This window comes from Coenobita brevimanus, chromosome 80 (genome assembly GCF_032717465.1).
Source record: "Coenobita brevimanus isolate Jiangsu-jjx chromosome 80, ASM3271746v2, whole genome shotgun sequence".
Classification (NCBI taxonomy): Eukaryota; Metazoa; Arthropoda; class Malacostraca; order Decapoda; family Coenobitidae; genus Coenobita; species Coenobita brevimanus.
The window spans coordinates 24,388,358-24,411,643 of NC_137033.1; the positions used below are offsets into that span (position 1 = coordinate 24,388,358).

The 23,286-nt window shown below is 43.3% G+C and overlaps 1 protein-coding gene across 1 annotated transcript in view; it reads left to right on the forward strand.

Annotated features, from left to right (window-relative positions):
- LOC145409303 (uncharacterized) overlaps window positions 1-23,286 on the forward strand; it is a 232,271-nt gene that overhangs the window by 156,467 nt on the left and 52,518 nt on the right. The gene's annotated exons all lie outside the window — the stretch shown is intronic.

Consider the following 23,286-nt stretch of genomic DNA (forward strand, 5'->3'; position numbering starts at 1 on the left):
ATATCAAAAAGGTGAAAATATATTCATAACATTTTTTTTTTCCAGCCATTCCTAACAGATTATGCATTGAAATCATTCGATATCACAGTACTGCATTTCTAAGTTAAATATGTACTGTTCTGGTATGTACTTGTAAGTTAAAGCACTGGTACCAGTTAACCTGATTTATATGATTACCAATGATTGGCGTTGGAATGTTTCCTTGTGTTTACGTACAGTATTTGTGTGTTGAAGTTTTGCTCTGGAGTACTGTATTTGTGAGTTATAACATTAAATAAACCTTCTAACCACTTAAAGTGCTTTCTAGTGATTACCAGTGACAGATAACAGCAAAACAACACATTTGGGGGGTCTAGGGAGCAAAATACGGAGTAGTTTAAATATACGCGATTTCGCACCTAACACGGCACGGTAGGAACGAAACCCACGTGTTCCATGCGAGTTACCTGTATATGACCTTCCCACTTGCGATTGTTCGCCGCTGGTGTTCTGTCATTTATTATTCATAAAACCCCCCACACTTTATATTTCTATCACTGTATAACACTTATATATGTCTACAGTCTTTATCCATAAGTGTCCTTCATTAATAGTAGTTTATTTTCACTGTAGGCATTCAATTTCTCTTTCAGTAAAATACGTAGCATTCACTTTCTCGTCCTGTATACTAGCATTGAGAGTGAATGTCACTTTCACCTTCACTTTCATAACTCATAGTATTCATACATGCTAGAGTGAAACTTTCACTTTCATTACTCCTAGTATATATACTTGTATTCTTATAATACTACTCATTTACATTTCTGTTTATGTTCTCTTATTTTATTTACATTACAGTAATCACTCTAATATCCGGACGCCCAATAACCGAACATCCCCACTAACCGAACCTTATCGTCCTGGGATCAAACATTCCCAAAATGGTCCGAAAATCCAAAAAAATTGGAAAAAAAACCGATTTTTTGCCGTCCGTAATTTGAACTTGCCGCGCGCGCCGCGTGAGAGCATTGTTTTGGTTCGTCATTCCTCCGACGTCCGATAGAGCGCCGCTGCATCCTCCCCACTTCCCGCCTGTCTCTCACCGCGACTGGACCTGCGCTCTTCGTAATGGCTGCCCACGTGCTCGCTTTTGTGGTGGTGCCGTACTTGCTGCAAGGCCTCCTGCTGCTCTCTGCCCTACTCTTAGTGTGTGTGATGATGGCCCCGCCTCCTGAGAAAAGGAAGAGAGTGGTGTTGACTCTGGAGAAGAAACGGGAGATATTGGAGAAGGTTGATGCGGGTTGGTCTTCCTCTCGCATTCTCCGCGAGTTCAACCTGGCCCGGTCGACTTTGTTTGATATCAAGCGTTCCCGAGACAAGCTCATGCAGTACACGGCTGACTTCTCGTCGAGAAGCAAACGCAACGTGGAGAGGAAGGTTATGTTTACTCCCAAGTATGCAGAGATCGACCGCTCCACGTTGATTTGGTATCGACAGCAACGTGCAGCTGGTGTGATGGTACGTGGAACGGAGCTGAAGGCTGCTGCTGAGAAGTTTGCAAGGCTTCACGACGCCCTAGACTTCAAGGCATCCGAGGGTTGGCTCTTCGCGTTCAAGTTGCGACATGGCCTTACTAACCGTAAAGCACATGGCGAAGCATTGGACGCTAACGAGGATGGAGTGGACGAGTTTCGGCACAAGGTGAAAGGCTTGATCGACAGGGAGGGCCTCACTCTCGGTCAAGTCTATAACGCTGACGAAACTGGCCTATTCTATCGCTCGGTGCCAACGAACACTCTCGCCGATGAGACGGAGAAGCGTGTACCTGGCCGCAAGCTTTCTAAGGAACGGATATCTGCTTTGTGTTGTGCCAATGCTAACGGCATGCACCGGCTTAAGCCCGTTATTGTTGGCCGTGCAAAGCAGCCTCGGTGCCTTCGTGGGGTGATGGATGTCCTTCCTGTCGTATGGTACCATTCTTTGAAAGCATGGTTCACAGCTGTGATTTTCAAAGACTGGTTTCACCATCACTTCGTCAAGGAGGTCATACATTACCAGACGAAGACACTGGGAATTCCTCGCGACCAGGTAAAGGCTCTCCTTCTCCTCGACAATGCACCTGCCCACCCGTGCGACAAGGACTTGGTTGCTGAGAATGGCCGTATTAGGTGCATGTTTCTGCCACCTAATACGACTGCTCTCATTCAACCAATGGACCAAGGAGTGATCGTGGGCAACAAAGCGCCTGTACCGTCGGAAGTTCCTGGACGAGGTGATGGTGGTTCTCGAGGACGAGGACGAGCGCAGGGAAGGACGTGACACTCTGGGCAAGCGGACTTAGGAAAACCTTCGCCGCTACAACATCAAGTCTGCGCTTGTACAACTGGGCTAGTGCATGGAAGGAAGTCCCTGTGAAAACTCTTGAAAATGGTTGGTCTCGTCTGCTTCTCGGAACAGATGTGGAGTACGATTTCCTAGGGTTTGACGTGGATGACTTCCATGCACGGCTACGCACGCACGGCGACGATGTTGATGTGGACGATGTTCGTGAGTGGTTGGACGACGACGAGGGCGATCCTGGGTATCAGACGTTGTCTGATATCGAGATCGCGTCTTCGGTTGCTGGTGTCAGTCCCGAACTTGAAGATTCCGACGACGAAGGCGATGATGATGCAGACTCCGCCCAGCAGGACACTACTCCAGCCATCCCCAAGCTGAGCGCACTCCAGGAACATCTAGAGTTCGTCCTAGACTACCTGGAACACCCGGACTGCGACAGGGAGATGGGGCCCTTGGGACTCGTGGAGGAAGTGCGTGCTTTCCGGCAGCGCATCATCAATCGCCAGAATCGTCGGTCCTTGCGTCAGTCAACGATTGACAGTTTTTTCAGGCCCGTGACCCCCGCTGTGCCAAGCCCTGGTTCCACTCCGTTGCCTCCCCAAGACAGGCCCTCATGCTCCGAGCCACAGCCCAGCACATCAGCTACAGTGGAGTCACCGCTCGACGTGAGTTTGCGGCTGTCTTCAGAGTCTTCTGTAGTCGGTACGCCATCACCACTACCCACCGATGCACCCCTTGGACGCCTGCCAGTGATACTCTCGGGCTCTGACAGTGAATAAACAGCAAGAACTTCTCCACTAGACCACACGGGAATTTTGAGTGTTGTGCAGTGAAAAACGGTGTGTTGTGATAAGGTTTTCAAGTTGGGAGTTCAGACTAAGTCGAAAAGATATTTAACGTAACTAACCTTCTTTGTTTTGGCTTTGGAAACTTAAAAAACTTGGGAAAAGTTAATGTGCAACACTTAAATTTAATGGAACATTATTTGGACTAAAGTGAACACTGTGAAAAGAACGGACTTCTGTGTGTTAGTGACTAAGTTCAGTGCAAGACTTCAGGAAGAGTGTAGTGCAAGTGCTTCAGGAAATCGTTCTTACTGTCAGAGTCCGAGAGGAGGCGGTTATTCATCGAGGTGGCCAGGGACTTGCTGTAAGTAGCCAAAATGTTTCATGTTGTACTATTTTCCATACTATATTTACCAGAATGTTTCATATTGTATTTTTTCCCATACTATACTTACCAGAAAGTGTCATACTGTACTTCTTTCCATACTAAACTTACCTCATGCATGTGCAGTAGGAATGTGTTTTTCAGAGTTCGGTTAGGTTCGGTTAGGTTAGGTTCGGTTAGAGTCCATAAGTATCAGAATGTTTATTAATGTATGAACATACTTCTAAACCCACATTTTATGTGTCTATTGCATTTATTTCAGTCATTTATGTGCCTTATTGGTGTGATTTGGGTGTTAAATAGGTGCTATGCATGTCCGGAGGGAGTTGTATAGGTGTTTCTCTGTGTTAGGGTCCGTAAGTACAAGTCCATAAGCTGGGGCCCAATATCCGGACAAAACCAATATCCGAACCTACCGATGGCTCTATTGATCCGGATATTGGAGTGATTACTGTATTTACATTTCTATTTTATTAACACTGTGTTAGGCACTGTCACTTGCAGTAACTTATAAAATATTTTCCACTGTTCACTTATATTTACATTCATTGCTTTCACATGCTGTTTACACATTATTTACACATTATTTACATTTCCACTTGCACTGTTTTACTCACCAGAAAGATCGTAGTCACTCTCTATCACTTGTCAGCCCTTTACCTCTTTCCACACGAGGTTTAGTAGGGGGTAGAGGTCACAGGGCCCTTTGCATGGGGCTAAAAAGCGGGGGAATTTGGCAGGTGCGAATCTGACGTACTTTCATCTTGAAAGACGACAGTAAACTGATACTGGTGGCCTGCCTAGGGAGAGTCCAATACTGCCAACGTCAGCCTTGTGAGAGCTGTTAATGTATAGCTATGAAATGATTGGCAGGAAATCTAGACAATACATAATAAATTAGGTAATTCCAGGTGAATGTAAATATCACTTAGGCTTCTCCCATCCCTCCTTATGTATATTTTTATTACGAGAATAGATTATATGGCATATTTCAAGGGGAAATAAACAGCGAAAATTAGCGAACGAGTGCGCATGAGGTATTGTCAGGTGATAATTAGCCAATTCCAGGTGTATAGCACTATCACTTACCTTATTTCTTTTTTGGATATATTATTTCGTATAAGAATAGGGCATAGGGCTTATTTCAATGGATGAAATCAGTGGAAAATTCCAGGGAAGATTTACTTAGCGTAGAATACAGTGTGGTGGCCTGCAGTAATTAGGTAGTTCCAGGTGAATGTAAATATCACTTAGGCTTCTCCCTTCCTTTCTTATATATATTTTTATTATGAGAATAGATTATACGGCATATTTCAAGGGGAAATAAAACAGCGAAAATTAACAAACAAGTGCACGTGAGGTGTTGTCAGATGATAATTAGCCAATTCCAGGTGTATGGCACTCTCACTTACCTTATTTCTTTTTTGTATATATTATTTGGTATAAGAATAGGGCATCGGGCTTATTTCAATGGATGAAATCAGTGGAAAATTCCACGGAAGATTTACTTAGCATAGCACGGCCGTGCAGGCGAGAGGAGAGGGTAATGAAGGAGAGGTAGGAAGGGGAGTCAAGAACAGGGAGAAATGGCTAAATTGTCAACAATGGATGGGAGTACAGATGAGATTAGGAGTGCTGGCTAGTGCTGGACATTGGCAGTACTGATAGATGATACAAGCCACCACTTGAAAGCCCGGGTGAATTCAAAATAACACAGAATCACAAAAGTGATGCCCCGCGGTATGATCCCTTGCTCCCAAGCATCACGAAAGTGACGCCCTGCGTTTAACCCCTACACCGCGGGCATGTTTACCGATGTTTTGCGTGTGCCGCGGGGTTATTCGGGCTCCGACAGACTCTCAAAAAATATTTGCGAAAAATCAGTTATTAGTCCTAGAATATTAAAATTACATATGCTTATGGCACATACCTTCAGCTTTCTCCTGGAATGTTTGTTGAGCCTTCGTCGGTTACCGTAGGACTTGTGGAGACCTCTGAATTTGGGTAACGAAGTCTCCACTTTACACTTCCCGACAACCCGTAATATGATTACCACAGCCAGATATTAACACTATAAACACTACTCTATGATTTTCAAGTAGTTTGGGATCCATACTCCAAAAAAAAAACACTGTGAAAGCAATGAAAATTACGAGCGCGTCTGACCGTCACACTTACGCTAGTTTGCTCTTGGTACTCTGTCATTTATTATTCATAAAACCCCTCACACTTTATATTTCTATTACTATATAACACTTATATATATCTACAGTCTTTATCCATAAGTTTCCTTCAGTAGAACTAGTTTATTGTCACTGTAGGGATTCAATTTCTTTCAGTAAAATACGTAGCATTCACTTTCTCGTCCTTTATACTAGCATTGAGAGTGAATGTCACTTTCATCTTCACTCTCATAACTCATACTATTCAGACATGCTAGAGTGAAACTTTCTCTTTCATTACTCCTAGGGTATATACTCATATTCTTATAATGCTACTCATTTACATTTCTATTTACGTTCTCTATTTTATTTACGTTATTTACATTTCTATTTTATTTACACTGTCTTATGCACTGTCACTTGAAGTAACTTATAAAACTATTTTCCATTGTTCACGTATATTTACATTCATTACTTTCACTTGCTGTTTACACATTATTTACACATTATTTACAATTCCACTTGCACTGTTTTACTCAATAGAAAGATCGTAGTCACTCTTTTATCAATTGTCAGCCCTTTACCTCTTTCCACACGAGGTTTAGTAGGGGGTAAAGGTCACAGGGCCCTTTGCATGGGGGTGAAAAAGTCCCTGAAGTCAGCAAGAAGAAACAGACGTACCTCTACTTCGGAAGATGAGAGTAAACTGATAACGGAGGGCCGGGGTAGAGGCCTACTTAGGGGATATTCAGTGCTACCAATGTTCGCTCTTGAAACAGCTATGTATAGCACTGAAATGCTTGGCAGTAACTCTAGACAATACATTATAAATTAGGTAGTTCCAGGTGAATGTAAATATCACTTAGGCTTCTCCCTTCCCTCCTTATATGTATATTTATTACAAAAATAGATTGTATGGCATATTTCAAGGGGAAAAAAACAGCGAAAATTAGCGAACGAGTGCATGTGAGGTGTTGTCAGGTGATAATTAGCCAATTCCAGGTGTATGGCACTCTCATTTACCTTATTTCTTTCTTGTATATATTATTTGGTATAAGAATAGGGCATAGGGCTTATTTCAATGGATGAAATTAGTGAAAAATTCCAGGGAAGATTTACTTAGCGCAGCACGGCCGGGCAGGCGAGAGGGTAGGGTAATGGAGGGGGGTAGGGAGGGGAGTCAAGAATGGGGAGAAATGGCTAAATTGTCAACAATGGATGGGAGTACAGATGAGATTAGGAGTGCTGACTAGTGTTGGACATTGGCAGTACTGATAGATGATACAAGCCCCCACTTGGAAGCCCGGGTGAATTCAAAATAACACAGAATCACAAAAGCGACGCCCCGCGGTATGATCCCTTGCTCCCAAGCGTCACGAAAGTGACGCCCCATGGTTAAGGGGTTAAGGGGTTAAACCAATTCTTTCTTGCATTAGACAAAGGATACAGGAAAGGAATGTATGCTTCCATGCCCGAGAGAATAACCTCCGTAATGCGCATTGCACTCTCAGATGGCTCCCGGCCATAGAAGCAATAATCATTCCAGGGAAAATCAAAGAAGTACTGCCTGAGGGCCTCCCAGTCCGCAGCTCCAAAGTGCCACAGACGACGTTTCTTTGGAAGGTCCACAGGCAGTACCGGAGTGCTAGGACAGGTTATGGTGATAAGGTTGTGATCGGAGGAGCCCAGTGGAGAGAAAAGATTTACAATGTAAGCAGAAGGCTTAGTTGTAAGGAAGAGGTCAAGTATGTTGGAGCTCACTCCAAGGCAGTGTGGGATATGGGTAGGGTGCTGTACAAACTGCTGTAGGTCATTAAGGATAGAAAAGATATAGGCTTGTTCACCAGGTGGATCAGTGAAAGGAGAGGAGACCCAAAGGTGGTGGTGAACATTGAAATCACCTAAAATGGAGATTTCAGAGACTGGAGAAATGGATAGAAAGTGCTCCATCGTAGAAGTAGGATAGTCGAAGAATTTTTGATAGTCAGTAGAATTAGGGGTAAGTAAACAGCACAGAAATATTTAGTCAGAGAATGACAGGAAAGCCGAAACCAGAGTGTAGAGAATTCAGAAGAATCGTGTTCTGGAACATGAGAGCAAGATAAGTCGTTGCGTATATATACACAACAGCCACCTTTGGCTTTGAAATGAGTATAGAGAAAGTAGGAGGATACAGAATAGGGTATGCTGTCAGTTGCCTCAGACTGCTGAGTCTCAGTTAGAAAGAGAAGGTGAGGCTTAGAGGAGGAGAGGTGGTGCTCAACAGAGCGAAAGTTAGAGGATAGGCTGCGAATGCTGCAGAAATGAAGAAGAAGTGAGTCAGTCAGTGGTTCCAGGCAGCTCAAGTTGTCACCGGGAGAGGGGCGGAAGGTAGGGGCATTTATGGTCCCCCCCCCTGGGGACTTCGAGGCTGTGTGTCGAGAAGCCATTATTTTTTTTAATTTTTGAAAAGGACTACTTAATTTCTCTGTTGACAGTGGTATTTCCTTTACTACTTCCTTAGTCATTTATTTCTTGTGTTACACATTCTGCTTTACCACTTGGTAACTTCTCTAACATGGAAGTAGGTGTTTTGGTTGATTACCCAATTTACACCTTAAGTTCCCATTTGTGCATTTAAAATTTTGATGATTGTGGGGAAGGTTTTATTTTATACCTCTCCCCCTGGGTTGTTAAACCATTTGAGTTATACCTTATATCCCACAATTAGGACCTGTAAATAAACAGCAGTTTTACCTGAGCCCAGAAGCAGTTGATCACATCAACTTCTGACAATTGTAGAGAAGGATTTTTCTTTTTGATTTACTCCCTTGGGTTATATCTTTGTCCCCACAAATATATTTCTAAATAAACAACAAAATTGCCTGGAGCTCAGAAGCAATTAGAGTATTAATTTTCCATTGGATTTCCCTCCCAAAAAGGATAGTACATTTTCTGTCCCAAAAATCCAACACATCACATAGCTGCTCATTATTTGAAAGGAACCAGCTTTTCTGCGTGGAGCTTGGGAGACATGCATTTCCATGTCTGACACTCTGCCGTGCAGAGCCAACTCATGGATCTAACCTTGAACTTGCTTAAAGCCTCAGCACACATCTGTCTTCCCTTTTGGGCACCAAAATATCAGAAAAATTTTAAAATAAAAATACAAAATTTGGTTTGGAGTTATCCTACTATTATCACCCAAGTTAAACTAAGTGATAGGAGTTTCCTTGAGTGAGTATAACAAACCATACTTCACCTTTTCCTTAGCCTCATATCCTAGCTAATTCCCATCAGTTTGGCCAAACCTCCAAGGATACTTGCTAGATCACGTTAGAATGACAGATGATGATGGTCTGGCGGTCTTGGTTAGGCTTGCACGGGTCTGTCCAAGTGTCCTGGTGCAATTATTTGCAGTGTGCAGCTTGAAAAAGCTTAAGGGACAGAACTGAGCAATGATGTATCTCCCCTCTCTCATAGGATTCAGAGATGCCATACATTACATACCGGTAATTACAGTTATTGTACTCAAATACAATTAATTACCTCACAGAATATACAAGGAAGGTCTCGCTTAACAAATCAGTCCTATTTTCAAATAAGAATAAGATCAAATGTTCATTTTATGTACATTAAGATATAGTACCTTCTCTCACTTTCAACGTCACCACACTGAGCATAGAATATTCGGTCCTTCATACCAGATTGGAACCAGTGACCAATAATTATGGGAAATTTATACACATATTTACATTACATTTGTCCACACTGTAGCATTTAATTTATTAGTAATAAGAATTATTAACCAGGAACTAAAACAGGTCCCTGGGTAAATAAACTGCTTGGATTAGCAATAAACATTCTCTGGAATTTACCTGTGCCATCATCAGGGATAGCTGTTTTAATCTTGCACATTTTACTGTTAACCACAAGAAACCATGCTCTGAGGGAAAATGATTTCCACATCTTGTCATCTAAGCTCGTTTTACTTAGGGTGGGAAAGGAGGTCTGGATGATGATGATGATGATGATGATTTCTTTAGGTCATGAGAATTCCCCTCTTGGTAGTTTAGGCTCTTTTTGTAGTGTATATTCACCACCACCACCGCCGTCGCTACCGCCGCCACCACCCATTACAAGTCCACTGCTGAACAAAGGCCTCCCCCAACCATCTCCATGAATTCCTTGACTGAGCCAGTCTTTGCCACATTTCCCTGCAAATTTCCGTATCTCATCTCTCCACCTCCTGTCTGACCTTTTTCTGCTGTGCTTACAATCTCTTGGTGTCCAGTCAGTCAGCCAGCCTCTTGCACCATTGTTTATCCCTTATTCTTGCATCATGGACTGCCCATCTCCATTTCTGTTCTTATAGAGGGCTGGGGAGATGTTTTGCTGGTTGAAGGTTGGGGAGATGCCCTGCTGGTTGAGGGCTGGGGAGATGTTTTGCTGGTTGAAGGTTGGGGAGATGCCCTGCTGGTTGAGGGCTAGGGAGATGCTCTGCTGGTTGAGGACTAGGGAGATGCCCTGCTGGTTGAGGGCTAGGGAGATGCTCTGCTGGTCGTGGGCTGGGGAGATCTTCTGTGGGTTGCTGGCATGGTGGGGGCCTGTTTGAAGAAGGCTATGATTGTCGTTTACCTGGCCACCTTCTTCTTTTCCTCCAGCATCATCCTGTACACCTTCATCCCCTCCTCCAGTTGATCAGATGCGTCCCCGCTTTGTCCTGGGAGAGGGTCATGTGTGCCTTGTCCACCTTGGTCACCATCTCCCTCAGAATTTTAATGTTGAGGGCTCGCACTTCAGGGACAAACTCCTCCTCTTGTGCCTCCTGGTGCACCCGCTGAATCTCCATATTGAGGAGCTCCTCATTGCTGTGGCTTTCCAGGACCTCCTCCACGTCCTCCTCGTTGACCTCCTGGAAGCCTGCCTTGTGCAACAGTTGAACAATTTCTGCCATACACATTGCACTGCCGGAGCTTTCACGCCCTTGGGGAAGCCAATGAAGGAGTGAACACACTCCTGCCACACACCATCCGTGGTGGGCAGCCTAATATTCTGCCATGCAGCATTGATATTCTGTGTGGTGTGGCATATATTATAGCCTTTCCAGAATGTTTGCACTGTCGTCTTGTCGTCCCTGTCACAGGCAGTCGCTAACTGCTGCATAGTGCGGTGAAGGTAATCAGCCTTAAACGTCGAGATCACTCCCTGGTCCACGGGTTGCAACAAAGATGTGGCACTGGGGGGCAGGAACACTACTTCCGTGTTGCTTGCCCAGTCCTTCATTGCAGGAGGGTGGCTGGGCGTGTTGTCTACCACCATGAGAAATCTGTTGGTTAAGATCTCCCTTGAGGCATACCTCTCGAGGACACGGAAGAGTTAGGAGTGAAAATAGGAAGAACAGATGTTGGAAGTCAGCCTGGCCTTCTTGTTTGCCTTCCAAATCACCCCTAAATTCTCCTCCACATACTCCATCAGAGCCCAGAGGTTTTCGGAGTGGTAGACAAGAAGTGGCTTCAACTTGAGGTCACCTTCGGCATTACCCCCAGGAGCAGTGTATGCTGGTCCTTCGAGGCCTTGAACCTTGGTGTAGACTTCTCCACTGTTGCAGGGAATGTCTTTGAGGACATTGTTTTCCAAAAGAGCCCAGTTTCGTCAAAATTCAACACCTGCTTCGCATTATAGCCACCCTCCATGATGATGCACTTGAGCTCATCAGGGAACACTGCTGCCTCCGCTGTATCCTCACCCGCCGCCTCACCATACATCTTTACGTGGTGCAGGCTTGCATGCCTCTTTAAGCAGTCGAACCACCCTTAAATGTTTCACTATCATCGAGATTCCACCTCACCTTTATTTCCTCCCACAGTGATAGAGCCTTGATGCATGTGATAGCCTGACTCATGGGTGCCTTCCTCCTGTTCTGGTTCTCCACACATGTGCGGAGCATCCGCTCCAGCTCCTCTATTGCAGGCTCTCTGTGGCAGGTGATACGGGAGGCAGTTAAGTGCCCTTGCCTTTGTCAAGGCACTTAAGAATATCTAACTTCACTTCCAGAGACACAGTTTTACGGGAATGCTTCGCAGGAACATTGGTAACTAACACTAGCAGGCCGCTTACCACTCTAACCAGGGTCACCACTAGCATCAACACTAGCATCAGCACGTGCAGTGCCCTTACCAGACGTGATCACACTTATTTAGGGCAAAATTCACACAAACTCGCACTCCACCCATGATTAGCATCATTGCCCTACTCATGGCACTGCTCGTACACAGTTATGATGCACTACGATAATGGCTTGTGTAACGTTGGTGATGCAACACAATGCTGGGTGGGCGAATGTAGGAGAGTTTCTCACTCAGAGATAGCGGGTGCAAGAAGAACGATATGGGTGAGCTTGGGGTGAGTGATGGCTGTGGGGGCTGTGTGAGTGTTTCGGCACATCCTGGAATGCGAGCGGGCTCAGCTGGCCACTGGAATGCTCGTGATTCAAAATTTTGGCTCATCGCCTCTGGACGAGACCTCGGAGGGCCCATTGTTAAACCGGGGCGCGGCCATCATCAAGCGGGGTATGATGATATTTCTACCTCCATCACTAAGCTGGGGTATTGCATCTAGGGGTATCATATATTAGGGTATACCTGTACAGGGATAAACAAAGAAGACATGAAAATAAAAGAAAAATATGTTTTATTTGGACCACTGATGCCATATTCATTGTTCGACAGCTTCAGGAAAAATATATTGGTAGGGGAAGGGATCTTTATTTTGTTTTTGTTGATTTGGAAAAGGCCTTTGACAGAGTCCCTAGAGAGGTGGTGAAGTGGGCAATGAGAAAGCTTGGCTTGGAGGAGTGGCTGGTTAGGGTGGTTATGGCCATGTATGTGGGTGCTCACACCCAGGTGAGAGTGAATGGAGATTTGAGTGATGAGTTTTCCGTGAATGTTGGTGTGCATCAGGGGTCAGTCTTGAGTCCCATGTTGTTTATCATGGTACTTGAAGCCCTTTCACGTGACTTTAGAAACGGACTCCCGTGGGAGTTGTTTTTTTTTTAATTTTTTTTTTTTATTTTTTTTAAATAACAGAACGGAGGAAGGAAAAACAAATGGGGGAAAAAAAAATAATCCATACACCAGACTACTGGTGTCCTCCATTCATAAAATATCTGTAACAGTTAGACTTGAACAGTTGTGGGTTGAAATTTGGAGGAAAACAACTCTGGGGAAGCGAGTTCCAGAGAGATGCAGTTCGGGGAATGAAAGAATTCTGATAGGCAGAAGTTCTGCAATATGGTTGAGTGACATTCCAGTCATGAGCGCTACCATGATTTGGTGTTGATTGCAGAGAATGAAAGGGAGGCGGAGGAAAGGTTTAGGAAGTGGAGAAATGGTATGGGGCAAAAGGGTTTAAGGGTAAATGCAGATAAAACAAAAGTGATGATATCGAGGGTTGGTGGCGGTACTGTCAAAGACAAGGGAGAGTGGCCATGTTCAGTTTGCCACAAGGGCATGGGAAGTAATTCCATCTTGTGCGGTGTGTGTGATAAATGGGTGCATTAGAGATGTAGTGGTATCAGAGGTAGACTGCGAGATAATGCTGATTTTATATGTACGGCGTGCCGGGGTGAGCAGGTGGAGATTGTCAGACGTGAAAGGATTGAATTTGCTGGTGAATCTCTTGAGTGTGTGGAAGAGTTTTGTTATTTGGGAGACATGTTGTGTGCTGGAGGTGGGGCTGGAGCTAGCTCTGTGGCTAGGGTGAGAAGTGGTTGGAAGAAGTTCAGGGAGCTCTTGCCTCTCCTGACATTGAGAGGGCTCTTGCTACGTGCTAAGGGGTCTTTGTATGCAGCATGTGTTAAGAGTGTAATGCTGTATGGCAGTGAGACCTGGGCAGTGAAGGAGGAAGATATTCGCCGGCTCAGACGTACAGAAATGACAATGATTAGGTGGATGTGTAGTGTGTCCCTGCGTCCAAGGCCTGGAGGGGCTGGGTTTACAATGGAAGAGTTGAGAGGTAGGATGGGACTGGAGTGTATTGGTGTTGTGATGAGGAGAGGTAGATTGAGGTGGTTTGGACATGTGGAGAGGATGGGGGGTGATAATTGGGTGAGGAAGGTGAGAAGTGTTAATATTGGGGGTGGGGTTATGAGGGGTAGACCGAGAAAGACATGGGACGAGGTCATTAAGTGTGACCTTAGGGTTAAGGGACTGAACAGGGAGGCTGCAATGGATCGTGCAGCGTGGAGAGCCGCCATTAGGTGACCAAGGCCGACACATGCAAGCATGTTGGAGCCTTTAAAAACGAAAACGAAAACCTATTGCACAGGTTTGTTGTACTGTTTTGGATCTAATTACATATTCTTTGCCTTTCACAAGCATAACAGAAAAGTTTTCTGTTTTCATGTGATGTTTTTGTGGGTGGAAAAGCCTCTCTTCTCTTCCCGCTAATCAGCTCGTGCAAGGTGCAAATGGCAAGTTGTCTCGCATGTCATCCCTCACTGTCCAGCCTGTACACTCAAGGGATGACGTTTATCTTGTTTAAGTCTGGAAACAGAAACTGTCACCACCGTTTTTCCAACAAACACTGCCGTCCAGACTACAAAAGTAGGTTGATACTACCATAAACACAATAATCACTGAAAACTGCAATATAAATTCATAAAAAAAAAATTTCAGTTCAAACTTTGCACATAATGTACAGTACTGAAAAACTTCAGAATGCACATATCTAGTTATTTTACACCATTTCAGCACCGCTGACAATGTTTTTTGTGAAAAAAAAAAAAAAAAATACTGCGATGTTGTGCCACTGAAATACCTACATGTGACCAGTATCAGCTGCCTAAATTTACACAACTTCCGTGTTCACTTGTACACCACAGGATGGGTCTAGGAAGCTGAGATTTACTCTGCCATGTACATCTGAATTCTCTTTTCAGTATGGCAAGAAAAACTGAATTTCAAAACTTCAAAAAACGGCTGTGGGGTTGGCCTGTGGGGCCCAACAAATTCCACGTGGTTGATTGCGGATGAGTTAATGTGCTTGCGACAGGAGTGCTGTGTAGCAGCGACTTTGAGCTTTAGTCTAACACTAGCCACATCATGCCATATTGCTTAGTCATTGAGGGATACATGCATGAGTGAAAGTGTGTTTAGTGTACGTGTTGATTTGTTTCCAATCAAACAATGAAAAATCTTGAAGAGCAATGTGTTTGTGCAAAATTCTGTTTCAAATTGGGAAAATTTTACTGAGATTTTGCAAATCAGCAGGTTTATAGGGAGAATTGTTTGAGCTGTATGCAATGTCACAAGTAGTTCCAGTGGTTCAGATTGAGAAGAATATCCACCAAAGATGATCCTAAATCTGGATGTCCTTCCACATCAAGAGACGGTGATCACATTGAGAAAGTGCATGCTGTGATCCTTGAAAATTGTTGCCTGACCGTCCATGAAATTTCTGAAGTAGGCATCTGCAAAAGTTCATGCCAGATGAATTTAATTGGTTTTTCACCAAAGGTGCATTGTGTTGCCACAGAATTTGTGCTACGTCTGCTGTCAGATGAATAAAATGAGAACCGAGTTATAGTCAGTCAGCAGCTATTAGACTGTTCAAATGTTGATGGAAACTTTCTGAAAAATATCACAACAGGTGAGGAGACATGGTTGTATGGCAACAATATTGAAACAAAAAAGCATTCATTTCAGTGGGTTGAACATTGTCACTGTGACCAAAAAAAAAAAAAAAGCACATCAGTCAGTAAGATGTGAAAGTGATGTTGATTGTCTTTTTTTATTTAAGGGCTTTGATCATCGTGAGTTTGTTCCACGTGTTTAGGCAGTCAATAAAGATTTTTACTTGGACATCCTGAAATGTTTGAGAGAGGGAGTGCGAAGGAAGAGGCCTTAGATGTGGACAAATAAAATTAGGATGTTGCATCATGATAATGCACCCGCTCATGTGTCGCTCCTTATCCATGGCTTTTTGGTGAAGCAAGGGACAATTATTTTCCACCAGCAACTGTATGCTCTAGATTTGGTCATGTGTGGGGGATCTGTGGAGGGTGATACGGGAGGTGGATAAGGTTGCAATCTTCCCAGCATCACTGCCCTACTCATGGCACTGCTCATACACAGTTACGATGCACTTCGATCATGGCTTGTGTAATGTTGGTGATGCAACACAATGCTGGGTGGGCGAATGTAGGAGAGTTCCTCACTCAGAGATAGCGGGTGCAGGAAGAATGATATGGATGAGCGTGGGGTGAGCGATGGCTGTGGGGGCTGTGTGAGTGTTTCTGCACATCCTGGAATGCAAGCAGGCTCAGCTGGCCACTGGAACGCTCGTGATTCAAAATTTTGGCTCATCACCCCTGGATGAGACCTTGGAGAGCCCATTGTTAAACCGGGGCGCGACCATTGTCAGGTGGGGTATGATGGTATTTCTATCCCCATCACTAAGCTGAGGTATTGCATCTAGGGTATTGTATTTTAGGGTATATCTGTATAGGCATAAACAAAGAAGACATGAAAATAAAAGAAAAATACATTTTTGTTTGGTATCATTATCTAATTGCCCAGGTTTGTTGTACTGTTTTGGATCTAATTACATATTCTTTGCCTTTCACAAGCATAACAGGAAAGTTTTCCATTTTCACGTGATGTTTTTGTGGGTGGAAGAGCCTCTCTTCTCTTCCTGCTAATCAGCTCGTGCGAGGTGCAAATGGCAGGTTGTCTCGCATGTCAACCCTCACTGTCCAGCCTGTACACTCAAAGGATGACATTTATCTTGTTTGAGTCTGGAAACAGAAACTGCCACCTCCCTTTTCCAACAAACTCTGCCATGCAGACTACAAAAGTAAGTTGATACTACCATAAACATAATAATCACAGAAAAATGCAAAATAAATTCATAACATTTTTTTTTTTTTTTTTAATTCAAACCTCACATATTATGTACAGTACTGAAAAACTTCAGAATACACATATCTAGTTATTTTGCACCACTTCAGTACTGCTGACAATGTTTTTTTTTTTTTTCATTAAAAAAAAAAAAAAATGCGATGTTGTGCCACTGCAATACCTACGTGTGACTGGTATCAGCTGCTTAAATTTACGCAACTTTCACGTTTGATTGTACATCACATGGTGGGTCTAGGAAGCTGAGATTTACTCTGCCACGTGCATCTGAATTTCCTTTTCAGTATGGCAAGAGAAATCGAATTTCAAAACGTCGAAAAACGGCTGTGGGGTTGGCCTGTGGGGCCTGACAAATTCCACGTGGTCCACTACTGACGGGTTAATGTGCTTGCGACAGGAGTGCTGTGTATCAGCGACTTTGAGCTTTAGTCTAACACTAGCCACATCATGCCATATTGCTTAGTCATTGAGGGACACATGCTTGATTGAACGTGTGTTTAGTGAACTTGTCGATTTGTTGCCAATCAAAGAATGAAAAATCTTGAAGAGCAGTGTGTTTGTGCAAAATTCTGTTTCAAATTGGGAAAATTTTACTGAGACTTTGCAAATCAACAGGTTTATCGGGAGAATTGTTTGAGCTGTATGGAATGTCACAAGTAGTTCCAGTGGTTCAGATTGAGAAGAATATCCACCAAAGATGATCCTAAATCTGGATGTCCTTCCACATCAAGAGATGGTGATCACATTGAGAAAGTGCATGCTGTGATCCTTGAAAATCGTTGCCTGACTGTCCATGAAATTTCTGAAGAAGTAGACATCTGCAAAAGTTTGTGGCGGATGAATTTAATTGGTTTTTCACCAAAGGTGCATTGTGTTGCCTCAAAATTTTTACCGCATCTGCTGTCAGATGAACAAAATGAGAACTGACTCAGTCAGTCAGCAGCTATTTGGTTGTTCAAATGCTGATAGAAACTTTCTGAAAAATAACGCAACAGGTGATGAGACATGGTTGTATGGCAACAATATTGAAACAAAAAAGCATTCATATCAGTGAGTTGAACATTGTCACTGTGACTAAAAAAAAAAAGCACATCAGTCATTAAGATGTGAAAGTGATGTTGATTGTCTTTTTTTATTTAAGGGCTTTGATCATCATGAGTTTGTTCCACGTGTTTAGGCAGTCAATAAAGATTTTTACTTGGACATCCTGAAATGTTTGAGGGAGGGAGTGCGAAGGAAGAGGCCTTAGATGTGGGCAAATAAAATCAGGATGTTGCACCATGATAATGCACCTGCTCATGTGTCGCTCCTTATCCGTGACTTTTTGGTGAAGCACGGGACAGTTATTTTCCACCAGCCACTGTACACTCTAGATTTGGCCATTGTGAACCTTTATTTCCGCCAAAGTTGAAATCCTTCCTGAAAGGTTGCCGATTTTAGACGATAAATCGAAGAAAATTTGCTAAGTGCACTAAACATACATTCACTGAAGCATGCATACCTTGATGACTGAGTTATATGGTGTGATGTGGCTAGTGTTAGGCTACACAGCGTTCCCATCACAATCACGCCAAGCCAGCTAGTTGGTGCACTGTTTAGAAAGTTTGGTTTCTTTTTGGACAGGCCTCGTGTATGTAACTGCCCTTTTTCCCATGCTTCCAGCAGGTGAACTGCTGTCCATTTTTTGTGTTTAATTTGTTGTTGTTGTTTTTATTTCCATTATACAGTATGATGCTAGTAAAAGAATGTGATGTGTGCTTACTTTCTCCTTGTCTTGCTCTTGGTCTTCTGCATGAAGAAATCTCTCAAGTGAAATGTTGCCACACACATATTGGGCAACCTATAACATCCATCGTCGCTGGATATCTTCCTCCCACACTGACCCCACCATCTACCATCAGCCCTACCTATCCCACTCTCTGTTTTTTCAATCCACCTCACCATTTATCCACAACCCTGCATCAAGTTTCCATGACTCACATCCTAACACTCGGCTGGAGTGATCGAGCTGTCACCATTACTGACAGCATAGCTGCTGGACCATTGGTGTCAGGGTTCAGATCCTGGTATAGGCAGCTGGCGTCACTCGATTTAGGTGTCCATCCATCCTTTACAGGTTGGTAGGCAAAATGGATACTTAGGGTAACACTTAAAGGGAGGTAACTGTGGTAACCTGAATGGTAGTGACCTTGTATCCCAAGAGATTGGATGAAAAACCTGTAAAAAGGCACTGAAGCAAAGCACCTCATGCTGTTTGCCCTCACATCTACCTTTACCATGATTATTGCATATTTTCACAGGGCATATTACTTTCATGTTCCCCCTTCACCCATCATCATCCCAGCCCATCCCATCCACTACTCACCATCCATCCCACCCCTTTTCGAGTCCCCACATTGAACTTCAGTGACCTGTACTTTATGACCATGAATGCCCTCCTTCATATAATTCATATCTTCAAGGGGTACAATTGTCTTGCATCACCACCATCTTAGTACATTTCATTCACCTCACCCATTCATTTTTGCCCACCTTATTCATTTTTTGCTTCTCTGTCTTTAACTTACAGCTCAGTGGCATACAGAGAACATGCCATATCCACAGGTAAAGGGTTGCACTTGGATAAAAATCCAATGTGTTAACTTATCCTCCTGCCTGACTGCAACTTGCCCACTAAAGACCATTTATGACCCCAACTGGGTTATAGATATGCATCCCAAAGTATACATCTAATATATACAGGTAAAGTAGACATAAGACAGTGACATTAAAAGATCCTTAAAGCAATAACTAAATGGGAAATAAAACTCCGTTTAACAGATGACAGTGGTGAGTTTGCTGGATAAGGGGGAAGGGGTCTGTGGCTGAGGGTTGAGGATGGGACTTGCCTCCAGCACCACACTGCTGGACTAATGTTTGAACATGGAAATTCAATTTGCAGGGCATTAAAAATACAGTCAGCTTTCTTATACTGTGCCTCCCCATAACACTGGTTATAAATAATGTGGAAGGTACTTGTTCAGGCCATCAAACCGTAACATGATTATATCTGCCATGATGTGGTGGCATAATATGGTATTATTTGCCACTGCATAGATGTTTCTCCCACAGCACAGGCCACAAGATTGCCCAAAGGCTCACTGGTGTGAGGTAATGATGTATCGTAAGTGACAGTGTGTGTGATTGTGTGGGATGATGGTGTGGGTGATGGTGTGGGGTTATGGGTATGGAGTGATGGTCTGGTGTGGGTGACAGTGTGGATGATTGTGTGGGATGGTGGTGGTGGGTTATGGGTACGGGGTGATGGTCTGGTCTGGGTGATGTCGTGAGTGATGATGTAGTTTGAGTAATGGTATGAGACAGTGATGTTGTGGTTATTGTTTTTTACATTTAAAGTCAGTTACCATCCAGCGCAGCAAATGGTTTCCTGGTTTACAGGAAACCATTTGGCTTGTCACTCAGGGTGACTTTACGCTGAATGACAAGCCAAATGGTTTCCTGTAAACCAGGAAACCCTTTGCTGCACTGGGTGGTAACCATATAACCATGTTTTGGCACATGGTGGTTTTGTGGGTAATTACGGCACTCCGATTGAATTGAGCTGGTGAACGTTTATATCCAAGGGGTGGTTGGGGTTTATTGCTCATGTAACGTCACTCAGGGATGAGTGAGGCTGGTCACTCTCATCTTAAATGTCAGGACCAACTTGCCTAGCCCTGAGCTCCTATGCTTCTCATGGGGCAATGTAGGATTGGATGATGAATGAATGAAACATTTAAAGTTAGTTTGAGGTGGTCAGGGCAGGCTTGGGAGGGTTTTCATTAGGGGTGACTTTTGAGAGGATCATGACCATTGGCTGTTTGTCCCATTAGGTTTATATGTCCCACAGCATGGATTCCCATAATGTTTTCCAGGTTGCTGATGTTGTTTGGGAAAGTTGAGAAAATGATGAAAATTGAATATCTTGTGCTTTTCAGTAAGGGCCGGTTTACACACTTTTATGCACATTGTTAGCTATAATAGTAAAAAATAACATTTATTTGTCACTTAATCCCTCTGTGGCCGAAGGCCTGGATTTTTTCGTGCACACCAGGCCAACACCGGGGCCATTTTTTAAAGTTTCGAAAATTGATTTTTTTTTCATGCCATATTGAAGAGAAAGTTCAGATGCACCTAACAGTGCAATTCCCTGCTTCCTAGATGCATTTTATTGCTTGCAATGGAGTGCGGAAGTTGCAGAAATATTGGGAACCGATATCCGCTGCCCAGGGGCGCTGCTGCAACGCAATTGGGCAGGTGTTGTTGTTGTTTTTTTTTACCTCCCAAAACAATACGAATGGTGCTGAAATGTTGTGCATATATGAGATATGATGATATCGAATGATTTCAGTACATAATCTGTTAGGAATGGGAGAAATAAATAAGTTTACAGACGGTGGGAAAACGTATTTTTTCTGTAATAACATGTTCATCTTTCTCTACCATTTTACGTTCATCTTTATCATTTTACCTTGTTATTTTCGCAATATATATTACTGTCTCATAAACAAGGTGGTTGTATGTGTTTTGCAAGGGAGGAAAAAGATTGTATTTTCTGTCTGGGTCGAGATAATGGGTGTAACTATGTGTTTTTAGGCATGGCCACGAATGAAAAAATCGTACATCCACTCGTCATGACAGCAGGTAGTAAACTGACAGATGATATGTGAGAGGGTGAAGTCAAGGTCAGTCTCATGTCCCAGATTTTCATTCACTTCCCAAAGGTTTTTGCAGTTTTTTACAAGTTTCACTGCATCAATTGATCCAAACCGTTACAACAAACCTGAGCAAATAAGTAAAGATACCAAGACAAAAATGTATTTTTCACTTATTATCATGTCTTTTTTGTATGTGCCTGTATTACTTCATAATCGTAAGCAGGTGGTTTTGTGTGTTTTGCAAGAGAGGACAAAGATGATATGTTCTGCCTGGGTCGAGATATTGGGTGTAGTTGTGCTTGTTTAACCCGCGCCGTCCCGGCGACGTGAATGAATGCGGCAACATTTGCAAGTCTCTAATTTGCACAATTTTCAATTTTCGTGAGTGATTTCATGAGTGATTTTTGGCACGTATACACGGGACACCTTCCTCTATTCCTCTACAAGATGCCAAGCAGGAACAATGCCTTACACCGCATAACCCCCCCCCCCGCACGCCATTATCTCGGCAATTCACCTGTTACCAGTGACCTGGCAAATAAAGACATTCAGGGCCAGAGTGATTCCCCAATCGATGACAATGTGGAGGACAAAGTGACAAAGTTTACATAGCATTAGAGGAAGAAATAGTCAGAAATGATGATCAGGTAATGTGGGAAAAAAAAGGTCATGAATGGTGATGAGTTAGTTAGTGAAACAATGTTTATAATGCCTATATTATTGTTTGAAAACCAATATACTCTTGTACTACATATAAATTCGTACCAAGTAAATTAATAAATACTGTTTATGAGTGGATAAAATAGTTACCCTCCCATAGAACTCGTTTTCTTTGGTGCCAGCCTGTTAGAAAACCCAGTCAGGTAAGGAAGTACTCGTACCTAAATCGGGTATTTTAAACCTCAGGTGAGCGATTTCTCTATGAATTTTCGATGTTTCTCACCAAAAGCGGATGTTTGAGCCAAAAAAATAAAAGGTCCAAAAACGTCGGGATGGGGCGGGTTAAGCATGGCTAAGGGCGAAAAAATCGAGAATCCACTCATCACAGCAGCAGGCTTTGAACTGCTTGATGAGGTGTAAGGGAGTATAGTATAGGTCAGTGTGAAGACGTTCAGAACGTTCGTTCACTTCCGAAAAATTTTTGCAATTTTTTATAGGCCGCGCTCAAACGATGCCTGCGGCCGTTGATCGGCTAAACGTCATTCGACGCCGGCGGCCATGGAGGGGTTAATAGCCCTTTATTATATCTTATGGTGAATAGAAAGTCTTTAACCATAACACACTGTATTCATGCAAGTCTTTAACCATATTGTGCTTTATTCATGCAGTTGAGTTGAAAAAAAGGGGGGGGGGGTCTTCCATAGAGCCAGAGTAGGAACATAGGTGAAAATATGGGTGTTCTTTTCCCCACTGACAATCCACGAGGATTGTGGAAAGTATTAAGAATATAATTTATGGAGCAACTGGGAAGTTGTTGAATGTCGTGTAGAGTATCTATGAGGGTGCCAAGGCTGCAGTGTATGTGGACAGTGAACTGAGTGAATGTTTTAATTATTTTGAAGGTTGGATTGAAACAGGGATGTGTCATGTCTCCGTGGTTGTTCAGCCTGTATATGGATGGGGTTATAAAAGAGATACATGGTAGGGTAGTGAATGTTGAAGCAGCCCTAATGAGATAGGGCAGTGTTTGGAAACAAACTCCCTGTACTGTTGTTTGCAGATGACACTGTGTTGCTAAGTGAAGACGAAGGGGAGCTGCAAGGCATGGTGAATGAGTTTGGGAGAGTGTGTCAGAAACAGAGTCTAAAGGTGAATGTAGGGAAGAGTAAAGTTATGCTCTTCGAGAGGAATGAAGTCAGTGAATGTACAGTGAGGTTGGATGAGGAGGAAATGGAAAACGTGAGTGTATTTAAGTACTTGGGTAGTGTGATCAGTAAGGATGGAAGTTTAGAGGATGGAGTGCTTGAAAAGGTACATCAAGGAAGAAAGGTTGCTGGTTCTTTGAAAGCATAAGAAACAGGGAAGTGAGCATGGAAGTGA